Genomic DNA, 14,904 nt, shown 5'->3' with positions numbered 1-14,904 from the left:
TTGTAGCCAGTTCTGCTTGGCAGCCGCCTAGGACCCCCTAAATGCCTGCGTGCGGGTTTTGGCCAAGGTCGAGGCAAGCCTGGCCTCCTCAGGATGCCCACTGGGCCGACCTGGAGCTCTGGTGTTGGGGGCACCCCGCCCGGGCTTGCCCAGACAGGAGGAGGCGCGGCGGCTTGCAGCGGCTTCACCAAGTCCCTGCAGAACTGCTGCCCCGCGTCAGGCTGTGCAGCTGTCTGACTTCAGCTCCAGTCCTGCCAGGGGCTTGCTGGGCGGATCCACAGCACCCTTGGTGAGCACTGGGGCTTGGGTGGTTTTTTTTGTTGTTGTTTTTTTTAAAACCTCCTTTGGTTTTGTTTTTAAATGCTGAGCAAATGTCACCGGGCGCTGCCTACCAGGGTGCCGCCGGCCATTCCAACCACTTCATATGCTCCATTGACTCATTCAGCAAGCATGTTGTGGGCTCTCACAGTGCCAGAGATGAGCTCAGAGCAGCCCCAGCACCCGGGCACCCAGGCCCTGCCTGTTTCGTGCATGGGCACACTGAGGCACTGACAGACACCAGTGTGACGGTGTGGCTGGACTGTGAATAGGGGGATAGTCAACTTCAGCCAAAGGAGCCTCCCCATGGACTGGAGCCCACCACCTACCTGGCTAGGAGAGGGCTGAGCTTGGCCTCTCCCCACCCCCACCCCCCTCAGGAAACTCACAAAGAGGAGGAGTCCTCAACTGCTGAGAAAGGAGGACCCGACATGGAGAGGTACCCCAGGATGGATTGCTCGGGGGGTGCCAGAGGGCCATTCTGCTATTTGAGCCTGCGTCTCCCCCACACCAGGTGGGCGTTGGGCAGCATAGTCACTTGCAGCAATAGCAGGTGAGTTTGTACCTTCCCAGATCCTGGCCTGGGCCCTACAGTGTCCTGCTGCCCTCCTGGGAGGGAGGTCTGCTGTGCAGGGGGACCCCGGTTAACGCCCACAGAAGAAGGAAGCACACTCAGGTACCTTCGCAGAAGTGGTTCTGGTTGGGTGTCAAGCCACAGCGAAAGACAGCTGCCCCCGGGCCTTCCTGAGCTGGGATCTGTGGGAGCATGTGGTCCGGCCTTTCTCCTGCAGAGCCGCTGGGTGGGTTTGAAATGACTTTCGGTTCCCAGCCAAGCACTTCACTGCTGCACCACCAGGGCTCCATTCACCACTTGTCAGTCATTGTCCCTCTCCTGCTGCAGCCCACGGGGCCCCCAGCCCCCCTGGAACATTTGGGGGCTGGAGCCTGGGAGAGCCGCAAACACCGGCTGATGTCAAGGCCCAGAGGTCTTGTTAATCACAGCAACTCAGGGTGAAGGGGGTGGAGGTTTGGGGAAGTAGAGAGGGCACATGTGTGTGTGGCTGGTATGTTGTGGGATGGGGTGCTGTGTACCCTGTACACACACACGTGAGTCTGTATGTGTTGTGTGAGGGGTGTGTTGTATGTGTGGGGGCGAGTCACGTATGGGTGTGTATTGGGTTTTATTGGCTGTGTAGCATGTGTTTATGCATGATGTATGTGTGGTGGGTTTGGGGGACACGTGTAAGCAATACACCTGTGGGTGGGGTGTACCAGGAGCTTCAAACATTTCGTGGAAAATAGAATTGGAAGATAATGGAATTTTTTGAAGCCCCCTCTCATATGTATGCACATGTTTTTGTCATGTAGGAGTATGTGTTGTGTGTGTTATGTGTCCCTTATATACTGTGCGTGTGCTGTGGGTTTGGTTGTGTGTGTCTTATTGCAGCATGTTGAGATAGGTGTGTGTTTGGAGATGCGTGATGTGTGTGTTGTAGGTATGTGTTGTGTCCTGTATGCAGGTGCAGGTGTATACGTGGGTGTGTTGTCGGTTGTGTGTTGAGGTATTGCTGTGGTGCTTTGGTCCTGAACAAATGTCACATAGTTGAACCTGGCACTGAGAGGTGTGAAGTATAAGAACCAAAAACCCAACTTGCCATCTAGTTGATGCCAACGCAGAGCGACCCTACTGGATAGGGTGGAGGTGCCTCTGTGGGTATCTGAGACCAACTCTTTATGGGATCAGAAAGCCTCATCTTTCTCCCTTGGAGCAGATGGTGGTTTTGAACTGCTGACCTTGTGCTTAGTCACTCATCATGTAATGACTATACCTCCAGGGCTCCTTCACATTGTAAGAAGCTGTGGGAAAAACGGTCACACAGGGCCCCCCTCATCCCTCATGTCCCCGCAATGTCCTCTGTTTCATCCACGCTCTTGCTGCCAGCTGGGCCTAGCTACCACAGGGCTCTGGGACCCGGGCAGGGGGCCCTCCACTCCTTTCCCACAGATGGGGACCCAGGGGCTCTGGTACTTTAAATAGCCGAACAGACAGACCCGTCTGCCAGATCCTCCAAGGGGCATGGGGGTTCCAGATGTCCCAGAAGGAACTGTTTGTCATTCGGGCTGAGTTCACAGATCGGAAACACCAGAGCAAAGCCTGTGGTGTGTTCTCCAGAACCGAGCATCCCTCTGCGGTGAGGAGTCATGCAGTCACGCGTGATGTCTGGTGGCAGCAGGGCTGTCTGGGAGAGGAGGGCCTCACAGCCTGCTGACAGGATTGAGAGGGCCCAGGCCACACTATGAGCACCAGTACCTAGGTAACCACAGAGGATTGGGCCCTGGACTGTGCCCACCCTGCTCTATAGCCCACCAGTGCTGGGCACCACACCATCATGCAGCTGCTGCCCCGGCCCTGGGGTGCCCGGTGACTTCTGTGTGCAGTCACTCACAGAAAGGAGATTCTGCCTGCCTGAATCTGTGAGACCACTCAAGTACACGCCACACTTTTCCCAAATACCCTTGGCTGGGGAGTTGGTGACCATCTCTGGGCCTCAGTTTCCTCATCTGTAAAATGGATCAGACAGGGGCTGCTGGGAGGTGAAAAGGGACAGCACAGGCCTGATGCTTAGCACCCAGAGAACCCCCCTGCTGTGGCACCCATGGGACTCATTGTGACACTAGAGAGCGGAGTCCAACAGCCTCCAGAAGGCTTGTCAGAAAGCAGAAACCACAGCCTTCTCCCTCAGAGTGACTGGTGGATTTGAACCACTGACTTTCAGCCACCGAGCTGTGCCACAGGGCTCCTAGGAGCTTAGCTCTGCGCCTGACCGAAGGACATGCTTGTTCTTGTCACTGAGTGGATTCTGACTCGTGGTGACCCCGTGTGGCACAACAGAAGGGCCCACAGGGTGATCCTTATGGAAGGGGAACACCAGGTCTTTCTCACGGGAAGCTGCTTGAGAAGGGGTGTTGTTGCACCACCAGCCTGTCAATGATCAGCTAAGTGCTCCCCTGTTACACCACGGGGGTCCTTGGCAGCCCCCTCCCCTCCCACTACCGTCGATTCTGTCTCTTTAGGAAAGACGGGACTCTAGTTTCTGAGACTGTAAATCTTTATGGGAACAGACAGCCTCATCATTCTCCTTGGGAGCGGCTGGTGAGTTGGAACCACCAACCTTGGGTTCGCAGCCTAATGCTTACCCCAATGCCCTTGACAAACTCCTCAGCCTACATCGAAGAGAGCCTTTCTGAGGATCCGCTTCAGAGAACTTGTCTGAACTGCAGTTGCTTATCAACCTGTGAGTTGCTTTGTTCAGCGTCTCTCACTCTGCGAGTCCCCAGTGTCTGGTCACAGGTCCCTGAGAGGCCAGCCACACAAGACACGGATACCACGGTTCTTCAAGAGCCCTCATGGGGTGGGCAGAGGAGAAGACTTCTTTATCTGCAGCCCTCCTGAAGCTGTAGGTCTAGCCCCCTGGGAACTTAAGAGGCCTTGGATTGGGGCTGGGAAGCCAGTGTCAGAACCACTGTTTCTAAGACAGAGAAAAGAACATTACATTTTTTTGAAGGCAGCCTGGCTCCATCTGTCTTGTTCTCAGCAAGAGTTACGACTCTTAGCACCAACTGGCACATATCGGTGCTCAGTATTTGCTGCAAGAATGAATGTAAAAACAATTGGGCAGTGCAGATGAGGGCTATAAAGTATTATATATAAATACCCTCATTTCTGTAGGTCACATTTTGAAGATCTGAAGAAAACCACAAACGTGTAGGGGCAGAAAAATGTAAAAGCAAAAATGCAATGAAATTTGACAGTATCAATCTATTGAGCATGAATATGGATATCATACAAAATTCTTTACAGATTTTTTATGGTTGCATTCTTGGGTCACATATATCGAAAGATAATTCAACTATTAAAATCATGCTTCGAAGAATATTTAATGATATAGCCCAAAAAAAGTCTTTGATGAAACAAATTTAAGAAGAAGCTACAAAACTGATTTTAATTTTGTGGAGATAAAATTCTATTATTAGGGAGAAGGCTGAACTGCTCTAAAGTCAAATGTTGCCCATGGCTGGCTCCGTGTGATGGAATTAAATTCCAGTTACCGTGTTCTGATGTCACTTTCCTGAATCCTCCACAACGAACACGCAGTCAAAGCTCTGACTTGGGAAGCAGCTGCGCGCCTTCTCCCTTGCGGCTCCTTTAAAACGTGTCAAGACACCGCAGAGGCGGGGGTGCCAGACATGCGTGACGTCACGAAGGGCCCGAAATGACACTGCCGGCCGACCAATCCCAAGTTCGGATTCCGGAGGAAACCAGTTCGATTGGACACAAGTGCTGGCGGCTTCGGCCAATGGCGGCCGAGGGGCAGGAGCCCGGCGGCCGCGTGGGTTTTAAATCCACGTGGTGGCGGGAGGGTGGGGCCGAGGCTGCAGGACTTAAAGGCCCAGCGCAGCGGGGACTGTGAGCTCTTCCCTTTCCTGGGGGAGGGTGCGTGTGGGCGCGAGTCCGCCAGCACCTCTTCAGATGCTGCTGAACTCAGCGTCTCAGCCTCTGTGAAGCCTGTTGGTCCAGGCCGTTTCCTTAGGGGACTTTGTAAGGCTCCAGAGGTAGCTGCCTCCTGATTGAAGCAGGGACTGGCGGTGCAAGGGGGGACCACACCAGCGACACCTTTTAAATCCCACACTTGCCATCTGTGGAAGTGTGTCAGGTGCCGACGCACGGCGACTCCGAGCACAGCAGAACGAAGTGTGCCCTGGTCCATTTTCTCAATCGATGCTGTAGTTGAGCCCGTGTTGCAGCCACCCTGTCCATCCATCTCCTCAAGGGTTCCGCCACCACATTACCACCTTTCTTCCTCCCACCCCACCACCCCCAACTGCCCTTTTAGTTTACCAAGCACAACGCCCTTCCGCGGACAAGAAATTAAATGATGTGTCACTGTCTGAAACCTTGATCACACGGCTTCACCTTTCTGCACTTCCTTGTTCAGTCTGTAAAATGCCTCTCAGGCCTTTGACTTGCCTGCCTCCCTGCTCCCCATCCCGCACCTAGATCAAACACCAAACCCAGGAGTCCATGCTGACCCCTTGAGACTAGAGGACAGGGTAGGGCTGCCCCTGGGAGCTTCCAAGACGGCGAGTGTTGACTGGAGTAGAAAGCCCTGTCTTTCTCCCGAGGAGCGGCTGGTGGTTTTGAACTGCAGGCCTTGGCGGCCACAGCCCAATGTTTAAAAGCAGTCTACAGGGGCCTGCAAATGAGGATACTAACCACTGCAAATGCCTCACTTGCCAGCCTCTTGTGAGTGTTGCATTAGATGAGACTTGTAAAATGCCCTTGGGGCGGGGCCGCAGGAGCATTTAAAGAACATCACTATTGTTCTATTAGGGTTTCTTCTAGTGCCCTTTGGGGGGATTTCTGCCTCAGAGAAGGCAGATAACGTAGTCATCTGGAGCTACTGTGTGTGACAGAAATGCCACAATGAGTGTTTTTAACAATTTTGTTTCTCACAACGTGGAGCCTTGAAGTCCAAATTCAAGAGGCCGGGTCTAGGGAAAGGTTTTCTCTCTCTCTGGGCTCTGAAGGAAGGGCCTGGCCTCTTCTGAACGGCAGCTCCTGGGCTGTTTCTGTCTCCATGTGGCCTGCCATCTCTCCTCCTCCCTCTGTGCTTGCCTAATCTGTTCTTTGCTATATTTTGTAAGAGGTTGCCTCAAGATACCCCTACACTAATCCTGTGCCATTAACGTAACAGAGACGCCCCATTCCCAAACAGTGTCATCACCGAGGCACGGATCCATCAAGGCTAGGATTTACAACACCTATTTTAGGGGGACAAAGATCGGCCCATAACGGGGGTGGGGGTGGGGAATGGGTACCCACTTGTCTCTTGGCGTGTCTGCCCCAATGTGTCTGTTCAACATGTAATTGTTGGAGATGTAACTCAAAGTTTTTCAGCCCAGTTCTTGTAAGAGAGCAGGTGTTTGATAAATAGTAAATCCACCCCACCCCCCACCAGATATACAGAACAATAGTGATGTTCTTTAACGCTTCTCCCCCTGCCTGAGCATTTTACAAGCCTTGTCCAATGTAGCATCCGTGGAGAGAGGCTGACGAGTTAGGCATCTGCTGTTGTGAGGACCCTTATTTGCAAATGTGGGGCCTCGGGCCGTTGTCTGAGGTTGCAGGGCTATGAGCTGGGACTGGGTTTCAGGGACCACGATGTGAACCCATCCCTGCCCTTTCCCAGAGCCCCCGCTCTTCCTCTTGGAGCCACAGTCCCAAATTGGATCTGATACTCTGTCGGAATCTTCCCAGAAGTCTCGCAACAGGAAGGTCCGGGTGAGGAGAAGAGGCAGAGGTTTGCAGGCCACTCAAGACCCTCTGAATTTGGCTGGATTGTCCAGGTGGGAAAGGCACAGCCCAGAGAGTAGGAGCCTGGGCATTGCCCGGCCCTGGGGTGGTGGTGGTGGTGATGCTCGGAGCCTTGGACTGCTAACTGCATGGTTGGTGGTTCAAACCCCGCAGCTGTTCCTCGGGAGCAATAGGAGGCTATGTGCTCCCGTAGAAACCTTTTATAGGGCTGCCATGAGTTGGAATTGACCCGAGGACAGTGGGGGCTGGTTAAGAAGAAAGGTAGTGCCCACACTGAGCACAATGCCCCTGCAGATCGCCTTGGGAATCCTGACTCAAAGACCCCATCCTGTCTTCCTGCTTCAGACCTCACGGCTGCCAGCTCTCTCCCCTCTCCTCTACTGCTCCCCTGACTCCCCCCTTTCCATGGCCCCACACCACATCTACAGTGGAGTCGAAGGTATTCCGAAGGTGCCGTAGATAAGGGAGAGGTTGGCTCCATGGGAGAAAGATGTGGCCGTCTGTTTCCATAGAGAGCACCGCTCCGAGCCCCACGGGTGCAGTTCCACTCTGCCCTGCAGGGTCACAGTGAGTCGGAATCGACTGTGTGCTGTGGCTTTGGTTTTCGGGCGACAGCGAAGCACACCATCCAAGGTATGTCGAGAGGCAACTTTGCACCTTGGCATACACCTTGGTCACCACCTTTCTGACTCTCTGGAATGTTCCCTTCTGTGCCACAGGGGAGTTGACGACCATCTCTGGGCCTCACTTTCCCCTCTGTAAAATGGGATCAGATGCAGGGGCTGCTGGGAGGATGAAAAGTGACAGCACGACCTGATGCGTAGCAACTAGCGAAACCCACTGCTGTGGCGCCCTTGGGACTTGTAGCCATGCCAGAGGACAGAGTCCCACAGCCCCCAGAGGGTTTGCCAGAAAGCAGCAAGCCACAGCCTTCTCTCGCAAAGTGTCATGCAGGTAAAGACTGTGCATGATACACTTTTAACCAACGATTTCCTTTGGCCTGTTCTTGAACTTTGGGTACATAGTCAGTCTGTTGTTTTTTTTATTAGCGATTAGGGCTGAGCTCCACACGCGCAGCGATAGCAGCGTGTTTATTTTTCACCGCTGTGTAATATTCCCTGGCACAACGAGCCACGAGGTTGTGTCCCTTCTGCTGAAGGACGGGTTGGTGGGTCCCGGCGACAGGCTGTTTCAGGATGGCTGCCAGCAGTGTTCTTACGTGTGTCCCTCTGCACACTCACCGCACACAGGGGCAATCTTTCCTCTTAGCTTTGGCGCCTCAGGCCAGATTCGGAAGCTGGCCCTGTGGGTCTGTGCTCCCACCACGGTGGAGAGGCAGCAACGAGACCGCTGAGCTCACACAGGACATTCTTAATGCTCAGGGCAGATCTCTCCCTCAGGAATCAAACTCATCGAGACTCCAGGTGACTCTATAGGACGTAACGGTAAGTCTTTACGGGAGTAGAATGCTTTATTTTTCTCCTGCAGAGTGGCTGGTGGTTTTGAACTGCTGACCTTGTAGTTAGCAGCCCAACACATAACCCACTATGCCACCAGCTGCTCCACGGGAGAACGAGGAGGCCTTCTGCACCTGTCAAGGTTTACAGTCTTGGAAGCTCACAGGGGCAGTTCTACCCTGTCCTACCTAGAGGGTCTCTGTGACTTGGATTCCATTCAATGGCCCTGAGCCCCTTTTTGCTAGTCAAGCTGAACTAGTGTTTGGGTGCCAGAAGACGTGGGAGGGTATTTTGAGAGTAAGCTTTAAAGATGATATCAGACCAATAGATTTGGGGTTCATCCAGCCTCCATGGCTCCAGAAAGTCTGGGATCCAGAATTTGACATTCTGTTCTGCATCTCACCCTTTTGTCCCCCTCCCTTGGTGGGGGAGGGACTGCCAGTGTTGAGGGGTGAGGTCTAGGATGTGACCGGTTCACTTGCTTCCTTGACTTGGGTTTGGGACCCCTCCTCTGATACTGCAGGGGCGGGTGAGGTTTCCTGGAGGCCTCTGGCTTCTTTCTCCGATGGTCAGTCACTGTGTCACCCAGGTGGCAGGTCAGCCAGTGCCACCGTGTTCATGGGGGAGAAGAGCAGAGACAGCCCTGTGGGGTGGGGCTGCGTGGGCTCTGCTGCCCGGTGTCAGCATCAACCACCACCGAGGTAGCTGTCATCATGACAACACAGGGGGGCTTTGTGTGAGTTCAAGCTTCGGATTGGCTCTGTGCTGGGTCCCATGAAGTGCCCTGGCCACACTCTTACGGGAGCAGGTAGACATAGCTTTCTCCCACTGAGTTGACGGGTGGGCTTGAACCTCTGACCTTGCAGTTCGCAGCCAGCACTTCACTACGGTGCCACCAGGGTTCTTGCAACCAGACTGCTGTCTGAGACAACTCTGCTCTCTCCAGCTCTCTGACAAGAGCTTGCCCCAAATTACTTCTCCAGGAACCCCGGGCGCTGGGTGCCCTGACTGCCCACTGTCCCTAGAAGGAGATTCTGGGCTCCCTCCAGACTGTGGGTAACAAAACGGATGTTCCTGTCATGAGCAGAAAGACTCAGATTTGAAACCAAGCCAGCCAGTGGGGGAAGGGCTGAGGAAGGATGGTGGCAACAGCAATGACACAGGCAGAAATAATAATACCAAAGTTGGTGTGTCAGTCTGGGTAGACTAGAGAAACAAATCCAGGAATGTCTCAAGCAGAAAGAAAAAGAAATTTAAAAAAGTCAAGTCTCGAGTTGCAATATTGAAGGATTGAATGATGCAGGAAGCATCAAAAGAAGATCAAAGGAATGTACAGAGTCGCTGTACTGCAAGGAATTGGTTGGCAGTGGCGCTGAAAGAAGACGTCTAAGCTGCACTGGCGGCATTAGCACACATCTGGGCACCAGGAATTGGTGGAATACTAGCTGAGATGCATCGAGAACCAGCTGCAATGCTGGAAGCTCTCATCTGTCTCAGCCAAGAGATTTGGAAGGCAGCTATCAGGCTAACTGGAAGAGACCCATGTGTTTGTGGCCACAGAATATCGTCATCGTGGGCTGCACCTCAGCATAAAGAAATCAAATATCCTCAAAACGGAGATAGTGGACAACATCATGATCCACAGACAAAAGACTGGAAGTTGTCAAGGGCTTTGCTTCACGGGGACCACTGTCAACGCCCGTGAAAGCAGCGGTCAGGCAAGCAAACGACAGGACACATCCGTTACAAAAGAACTCTGGAAGGTGTTCAAAAGCTCACCCTGAGGACTAGAGTGCGCCCGATGCACATCACGAGACGTTCACGCGTCTCAGGCCTGCAGAAGCTGGGCCATGAAGCAGGAGGACTAAAGGAAAGCGACGGCTTTGAGTGAAGGACATTGCATGTCCCCTGAGCTGGGAGAGGCAAGAACCCACCTGTCTTGGAAGAAGAACAGGTAGAATGCTCTTCAGCATCGAGGAGGAGACTTCGTCGCGTGCACCTTGGGCATGTGATCAGGAGGGACCAGTCCCTGGAGAAGGGCACCGGTCTTTGTAAAACGAAGGCCCGAGGAAAAGAGGAAAACCTTCGAGGAGACGGATGGACAAGTGGCTGCCATCACGGGCACCAAGACAGCGATGACGGAGGACGGTGCGGGACCAGGCAGTGCTTTGCTCTGTTGTACGCCGGGTCCCTCTTGTCAGAGGTCTCCAACCCATTTTAAAAGTCCTCCCAGTCCCTGAATTCTGGGCCAGCCTCGTTGGTCTGGGCCACAGCTCCGGGGAGCCCAGGTCTGGCTAAGCCTGCGAGGCTCTGCCACCGACCCACCAGCACAGTAAACAAAAGACTTGTCAATTCCCCTCTAGTAGCTTCATCAGTAGGAGCCCTGATACCTTTAGTGGTTGCAAGATGGGCTGCTCTCCACAGGGCCAGCAGTTCGAAGCCAACAGGCATCCTCGGGAGAAAAGTGAAGCTTTCTACTCCTGCAGAGGGGTGCGATCTTAGAAACTTACAGGGGCAGTTCTACTCTGTCCTAGTGGGTCTCTCTGGGTTGGAATAGGGCTCAATGCCAGCGAGTTTGGTTTTCTGAGTCTCGTCATCATGAGATCATGGTGAGGTTCTGAGATGCTGGGTGAGATGAGGATGGAAGTTCCAGTTCTCTGGGACACATGCCCGCACCCCTGGACTCAAAATGCCAGGAACCGGCTCAGGAAAGGGGTCAGGAGAAGCCTCCAGCTCACATCTGACCCACAGACGTGAGCCGGACTGGACTTAGCCACTTGTACGACTGTGTGAGCCAATTCTCCATGTACATCTCTCTCTCTGGACACACACGGACAAGGGTCCCTGGTTTCGCTTCTCTGGAGGACCCAGCCCGACACACCGGCAGAAAGGCCGGCAGTTTAAAACCACAGCCTCCCTAGGGAGACCAAGGGCCTGGCCACCCGCTTCCGGCAAGCTGACCCAGTACGGTTGGTTCCGGCTCAGGATGCCCCTGTGGGACAGCGTGGAAACGCCGCCCAGGGTTTCCAGGCTGTGAGAAGAATGCCATGCCCTCTGCCCTCCTCCCCAAGAGCGACTGGCGGATTCAAAGTCCCTCCTTGCCGTTAGCCGCCAGGGCTCCTTCCAGAAAGACACGGTAGCTGCTGGTGGTGCTGTTGGTGGTCTGACTCACAGCGACACTGTGTCCAGCAGAAGGAGGCCTCCATGCTGACTCGCCCCTAGTGCCCCCAGGGCCCTCGGGCTCCGTTGGGTGGGCCACCAGCGGTTCTCCCCAGAAGGCCTGGGGTCTCAGGGCCTCTTTCCCATTGTTGTTTTTACAGCAGCGGTGATGGCAAAGCCCCCTGGCCACTTTCTCACAAACCTTTTATTTCTGGCTGCAGACAGCTCACACGGCCAAAGTATCCAGGGAAACCAGGGTGCTTGGAGCAAGCTGCACCAAACCTCCATGCTGGAGCCCCTCCCCTCCCCCAGCAGACGTCTAATTTGGGGCCTCCGAGTATTCCTGTCATTATTTACTGGTCCCTGCGAGTCCTCTTACCCACCTTTCAGAGGAACGCACAGGGCTGTCTGTTCTCTCCTCCGCACCCTGAGTTTCCTGCTCTCCAGTTACGGCCAACTGTGTGGTCCTGGCCAGAGTCCCTCCCCTGCTTCTTCCCACCCCGCAGAGGCCCATCCCAGCCTTCAACCCCAATCATGGCTCCTAACCCCGTTCCTATTCCCATGGGCGGCTAGACCATTCTCTGGGGTGATGCTGTCTCGTGCGCTATAGGATGATCCCCACCTACTAGGTGCCAGTAGTGCTCCAGCCCCCTGCGGTGGCACAGAGCTGTGACATTGTCTCGGGAGACACACAGGACACCCATTTCGATTTGAAATTCAGAGAAACAAGGAATTTATTTTCTTTTTTTTTTTTTAGGAAAATTTTTTTCAAAATGCAAGTACATCCCCCCAAAAGGAATACCAGGAAGACCATAGAGACATTGATGCCATTGAGTGATGGTGCTGGTGAAGAGTATCGAAAGGGCCAAGGACCGCCAAAAGAACGAACAGAGCTGTCTCGGACGAAGTACGGCCAGGATGCCCCTTTGAGGCACGGATGGAGAGACCATTCCCTAGAGAAGGACATCATGGTTGGTAAAGTGGAGGGGCAGCGAAAGAGAGGAAGACAAGATGGATTGACACAGTGGCTGCAACACTGAAAATCGGCGAGGACGGCGCAGGACCGGGTCACTATGGGTCAGAACCCGCTTGACGGTACCAACAGCAGCAAGGTCCCAAATAACACAGCAGGGCCGTGCATTTATTTACCCACCGGCTCTCGGTGCTTTGCCGCCCAGCCGGGCAGTGCTGGCACAGACCACATGGCCTGTAAAGTGGAAAGTATTTATCACCTGGCTCTTCACAGAGAAAGCGTGCCAACCCCTGGACTATGGCAGTACCCGCCGGCGTGGGAAGCTCTCCGGGAGCTGCGGCTGCAGGCGGCAAATACAGAACGGAGGCAAGTGCCACCCCGCCAAGGGACCGAGTTCAGTTTTGAAAGACGAGCACAGCCCTGCCCAAGGACCTTTCGCTGTGGGCACGTTTATTAGCTGCACAGAGGTCTGGAAGGGCACACCCCGCCTGCCCCTTGTGATTACATGAAGTGCAGAACAGCAGACGTGCTGCCGAATATAGGTCGACACACAGCCTGCTAACATCGTTACAGTCGCTGCCTTGTCCGTGTGATGTCAACGTTCTCCTTATCGCCAGCACGACGGCAACTCGCTGCCCTCGGTTTCCCCTCGTGCTTCAGGGGGACTGTGGACAGCTTGGTCTCAGACGGGTAATGACCGAGCAGAGCACAGTGCGCATCATAGACAGTCTTTACTTAACTAGCTAGGCGGCTGTTGAGTTCAAGATGACTGCAGGGGATAATTTCGGTTCCTGACTTGAAGATTTTTCCCAGAGTGAGAGTTTCTGGACTCCTCCTGTCTTCTTATCTCCAGTAAGTCTGGATTCTATTAGAATTGAAACTCTGAAAAAAATACAATAAATAAATAAAAAAGAATTGAAACTCTGTTCCACACATTCCCCCCTTTGATCAGAATTTATTAACGGACTCCTTCATAACACATTCAGTGGTGGGAGCCGGGGACCATCCAATTCCTCTGGTCTCAGAGCTAGTAGTTCATAGAGGCCATTAGATATGGACTCCAGTTATTTCTGGTTCCTGGTTCGACTTCTTTCTCTGCTGCTTACGTCTAGAATTTTAGAACTTGGCAAACTTACTGAGATCAACTATATATTAAGCAATGTATTACCTGCATGGACTGACTCTCACTTAATTTTGCCACAAGAGCCCCTGGGTAGGTTCTATTCTGATGCCCTTTGCGTGGATGATGAAGCAGTGCCACACACACAGCTTCTAAGGAGGGCAGACGGGTCAAACCTGGCCTGTCTGACCACGGAGTGTGGGTGAAGAGTTCATGTACGTCCTACTCCACACATGAATATATTATCTTCACCACCCACCTCCTGTCGGCTTGGATACAGACTAGAAGAAAGCCCGGCCATTGGCTAGTGAAGACGGTGTGGCTCACAACAGAACGTGACCTGAGTCCCTTTCTTTGGACATGGGTTCAGGGGCTGTTCGTTGCTGGACGAGGACTTGCTCTCTGGTGACAGAGAGGCTGTCCCAGGCAAGATGAGTTGGCATGCTGGCACCATGCGGATTTGAACTGGCGATCCTGAGGACCATGCAGGACTGGGCCACGTACTCTGTTGTCAGAATAAGGTCTCTGGGAATTCCATCCTGCTGGACAGCAGCCAACCCCCACCACACCAGACTGTCTCCAAGCAGGAAAGGGGCCGCAAGGGAACTTGATTCTTCATATTCCCCCCGAGCCTCCTTTCTCGTCCCCTCCTGCTAGTTGACTTACCCAGCCTGACATTTTGGGGCCCCTGGGTAATATAGTCACCTCCTCTTTTCAATCAGGGCTTGTCAGGCTGAGGGTGCACATGGGGGCAAGCGGGGAGCTCACCAGCTCTGCCCAGGTTTGCTCCAGCCCCCCAGGAGTGCAATCCAACGGTGACCTGTCTGAGGACAAGCTATGGGGCTTGTTGTTAATTCCAGTTTAATGGTGCCAAGATGATTAAGCGTGGCTGGCTTTGAACAATGAAGTTCCTAAACGGTGTTAATGACCCCTAAGTGCCTGGATCATACCCCACTCGCACCCCTCCCCCGGGGCCTCTCCTAGCCCACTTCCAGTTAGAGCCCTGCCCTTCTCCTGGCTGGAGAAGGACACTGCCAGCAATGGGCTGGAAGGCTGGAACCTTCTGGAACGGAAGGAAGACAGGATGTCCACTTGGGGAAAGTCAGAGGGAAAGGAGTGTGTGTTTCACACGGTCGGCATGGTGATTGGCTGCTATTGAGTCTGTCCCGGATTAAGGTTATAGTAGCCCAGCTGAGCGTGGGGAACCCCATTTTGTTTTAAACAGCCTTCAACACACACACACACACACACACACTCAGCCAGCTGCCCTTCCAGCCTTCCTCCCCTTCCTGGATCTCCTGAGAGACCTTGCTCTCTCTCCAGATGTTGGCCTCTGCCTGACAACCTGCTGGCCTGACAACCTGTAGCTGCCCGCACGCTTCCCTCCCCTATATGCCAGCCCCCTGCTTCACTATAAAGACCCCGCGCTTTCTTTGCTCGGGGGTCAAGAGTGTTTTTCAGGGCGATAGGCCCTCTCGAGCCAGCTGTTTGATAAAAGCTT

Source organism: Echinops telfairi, unplaced genomic scaffold (assembly GCF_000313985.2).
Source record: "Echinops telfairi isolate 266 unplaced genomic scaffold, ASM31398v2 ScPeMD7_7413;HRSCAF=8451, whole genome shotgun sequence".
In the NCBI taxonomy this organism is placed as follows: Eukaryota; Metazoa; Chordata; class Mammalia; order Afrosoricida; family Tenrecidae; genus Echinops; species Echinops telfairi.
The sequence above is the reverse complement of the archived record's forward strand: the minus strand, read 5'-3'. Positions refer to the sequence as shown.